Here is a 4,394-nt window from a genome sequence, read left to right as displayed (position 1 = left end):
ATGATTATGCAATACGCGAGCGACATTTTTCTTTTGTTTGTTACACCAGCATGGCCGTCTAATCGCGTGAGAGCTAACCAAGAATTGTTTCCCAATAAACATGACGGAGATGACGTAACGTGAAAACTATTATCTATCTCATTAGCTTCTTTTGTTCTTCCACCAAAAGTCGTACATTTCTCTATTGTTATTGGTGTCCCTAGAGGTTGGTTGAAAACGTCTTATTACTGACGCGGAAAACTGTTCTCCTGACGTGGGAATTACTTTCCGGTCAGCAAAAAGGCTGAAGACAATCTTATCCCTGTCGTTCCGCCCCACAGACCACATAACTGTATATGGAACACAAAACACGCTACATGTACAATGTCTTCTTTGCTTTTATTGAGCTCGTTCTGTTGACTCGCACTCTTGTCAATGAAAACTCAAACTGCAACAAGTATAGGGAAGATGACGTCACCTATTGTCATCAATGCGCCAACCAGAGCCTCATTGGCTGTCGAAACAAAAGGTCTTTTGTTCCAGTGGTTGGCAAATTTGAATAAGAAAAGCAGTGTTTCTAAACAGATATTTTCTCTATTTCTGAATTTTTGAACGATTAAAAGAATATTCACTTTTAATCAGGATCAATTTTCCGATGTTCTTTACCTGTTGCGCACTAAAGTTGATTGTCCCTTAGAGATTGTGAACGTTATTCTCTAATCAATATTTCACTTCTGCTCGAACCATAGTTGATAGATGTAGGCTGGTTGTGAAACTCGACAAGTTTCTTTGTTTCATGTTTTTGCACAGGTAACCCAGGCTCACTGTGTGCGTCACGTAGGTATTAAAATATAGAGAACATATGAGGCGAAGTTTAGGTCTGAAAAATTGCTAGAAAATGGTAATAAAAATCGATAAAACTTACCATGTGGTGAGCTGTTGTTGTCTTTAATACGTACACGAAGTTTCGGGGAAAATGGTCCCCGTTCACCTTCCTTCATAATATAGTGACAAGGTAGGAGACGGAAGCCAGCGTCGCGACTCCGATCGACCCAAAACAAGCACGATTTTTTCCGCGAAAATCAAATCCAGTCGCTAAATAAACACGCCAGGTTCGTGGAATAGGAATTTCTCTAAATCATGAATCCACTGAAGCATCTCCAGGTAGCAACGCGGAGCCACCAGACTCCGTAAAACTTGTAAGTTAACCTGCTAAAATGGCGGCCAGAAAGCGTGGTACTCACGAAGTGCCCAATTCAAAATGGCACTGAACTCTGGACGCCTGGTGACGAGTATAATAAGTTTTGGAGGGAGGAGAGTCCCAAACAAAACTCACTGAGCAATTTGGGACTCCCCTCCCTCGAGGGAGACTTATTATACTCGTCACCAGGCGTCCAGAGTTCAGTGCCATTTTGAATTGGGCACTTCGTGAGTACCACGCTTTCTGGCCGCCATTTTAGCAGGTTAACTTACAAGTTTTACGGAGTCTGGTGGCTCCGCGTTGCTACCTGGAGATGCTTCAGTGGATTCATGGTTTAGAGAAATTCCTATTCCAAGAACCTGGCGTGTTTATTTAGCGACTGGATTTGATTTTCGCGGAAAAAATCGTGCTTGTTTTGGGTCGATCGGAGTCCCGACGCTGGCTTCCGTCTCCTACCTTGTCACTATATTATGAAGGAAGGTGAACGGGGACCATTTTCCCCGAAACTTCGTGTACGTATTAAGGACAACAACAGCTCACCACATGATAAGTTTTATCGATTTTTATTACCATTTTCTAGCAAATTTTCAGACCTAAACTTCGCCTCATATGTTCTCTATATTTTAATACCTACGTGACGCACACAGTGAGCCTGGGTTACCTGTGGTTTTTGTTCGCTTTTTTGGCCTTGACCCGACAAAAGCTCGCTTTTTTCGGCAGGATAACCAATCAAAAGCTTCGACTAATTTATTCGAAATTAACTTGCGAACCAAAAACAAAAGATTGTGCAGGGTCACGGTCGGTTCAACATCTAATTGCGACTGTACTGTTCCTGCTTTTGAAATTCCCAGGGTTTCATAACCAGTCCCTAGATTAACTATGCTCGAACATACTGCCTTTTTCAAGAAAACTGTTGTTTTCTAAGAGAAGGCAAATTAAATAAAATTGTAAAACGCAACGCAGGGCGTGCAAATCTATTGTTTTCGATCATTAATAATGCAGAGTTGTTGTCGTTTTTTAAATTAAGCTCCCTAATTTCTTCCTCAGTCCCCCAAAATTCTAACGTCGAAGTATCGTATTTTCCTCGAACGATGGGGAAGATAACTTACGCATATCTTTCAAACAAGTAATAGTTGAGACAGAAAATTATAGTATCATGTAAATAATTGATAAACTAATTTTGTTAAGGTAGTTTTCACGTGACGTCATCGCCGCCATGTTGGTGGACGAAAACGAAAGATCTCTCTCATTGGCTATTTTTGTTCGTTCACGAGCAATAGAGTGTTTTCACGTGACGTCACGGCGGCCATGTTGGTGTTCCTAAACAATGGAACAGCGCACATGTTGGTGTACCTAACTAATCCTCTGGGGATTGAGTGCTATTATCATTCAAACGTTTTCTTTTGTTTCGGTGGAAAAACAAGGTTGCAGAATTGTTTTCTGTGTCTCTAGAGATTGGTTGCAAACCATCTATGACAATAAAGCGTTCACTGTACAATCACAATAACAACCATGAACAACAATGACTACTTCTAGTGCGAAGCTGTTTACAAGAAAGGCGAAACTTTACCTTTTGTCTCGATAATCTGCGAAATCTGCCTTCTGTGTGTCGAAAACAAACCGCATAGCGACTCTTGAAGATAGCGGGTCCACTCTTGCCCGTTTGGGGCTACCGTTATAGCCTCTACAAAAGAGAGGACGTTCTGTTGCGCCTCTGGAACTAAATGGTGTCCAGTTTCAGCGCATGCGTTGTCTGCAGGCCATTTTTTCCAAGTAGCTCCCAGAGTATCAGTTGCTGTATAGTGCATGGCGCCACTCGAACTACATCAACCTCCAAGGGGTTGGAACAACATGCCCCAGCTATGCCAGCCTCTTCTTCGCAGATGAACACATGAGAAGAGGAGGTTGCGCAGCTCTCTAAGGCACTTCCCCTTTGGTATCTTGGTCTGTTCACCCTGGCACCCCTCTGAAACATGTTGAGGGTAGAATCAGCTACATATCAGTTGTCAAATAATAATTGTTAATTAGTGACAAATAATTAGGTGGCCGAAGTGCTCACATTCTTCGTTAAAAATTCAAATTTTCGAGGCAACAGTCCTCAAAGACTTCATAGTAATTTTACAAAAGAAAGCGATAATTGTGTGATGTAATTTCAGTATTCAGGGGTAATTTGTTGGCACATCGATTAGAAAAGGACTGTTATATGCCAATAAGGCAAAAATTGTAGCAAAAAGAGAAGTGAATGCAGACGTTTTCGTTTCAATGGAATGATGTTTCTCGCGTCCATATCATCTCAATTTCACAGTTAATATACGTGATATTTCATTCTAATTCTCTATCACACATGTACTTTGTACCTTACGTAAAACGAACTGGAACTTGACCAGCTACTAAACGACTAGATTTATAGCTCAGATGGTAGACCTGTGATGAGGGCAATCAAGAGAAAATGAGGGGACAGAGAGGGAGGCTCAAGGCGTTGGCCGGGATATGTTATGTCCACGAAAATTATTTTTAGACGAGCGGAAGTCTTTGTTCTAGCGGAAGTCTGTCTTCTGAGATGTCCGCATGCAGTCTTGCCTCGCTCTCAGGTTCTTAGTGAAAAGAGAAAATGATGGCACACGTGGAAGGCTATTGAATATATATTTTCTTTAAAAAATCGGACCGAGGTTGGCCTGCATGCGGACGTCTCGGAAGACTTCCGCTCGTCTAAAAATAACTTTCGTGGACATGACATATCCCAAGGGCTGGACCGGGAGCCTCCTTCTCTGTCCCCTCATTTTCTCTTGGGGCAATCTCATGACCATGTGTTCGAGTCACGCTCAAGCCAGCATTTTTTCCAGGCTTCTTTCTAAAGAGCACAAGTTGCTCATTTCATGACCATGCTCTCTGTAACACCAACCACCTCAACTCTGCAGTTCAATACTATACTTCGTACATATTCTCTAACTATAGGTGCAACATAATTTAAATTCTAAATATCCCACATACCAACATTTTGATTCATTTTCGCATTCTTTAGTCTTTATCCTCTTCTGTTGAGCTACCTTGAAAACAAAAAAAGTGAAATGAACAAAAAAATTTATGGAGCTTTTCTTCCCAGACAGCAGTATGGTTAGTTTGTATACCCACGACATCCTTGCCAGGCAAGCCAACTCGTAGTTACTAAAACAAGGAATGACCTACAATGAGTTACAATGAGCTACAATGACCT

Source organism: Montipora foliosa, chromosome 11 (assembly GCF_036669935.1).
Source record: "Montipora foliosa isolate CH-2021 chromosome 11, ASM3666993v2, whole genome shotgun sequence".
NCBI classification, from domain to species: Eukaryota; Metazoa; Cnidaria; class Anthozoa; order Scleractinia; family Acroporidae; genus Montipora; species Montipora foliosa.
The sequence above is the reverse complement of the archived record's forward strand: the minus strand, read 5'-3'. Positions refer to the sequence as shown.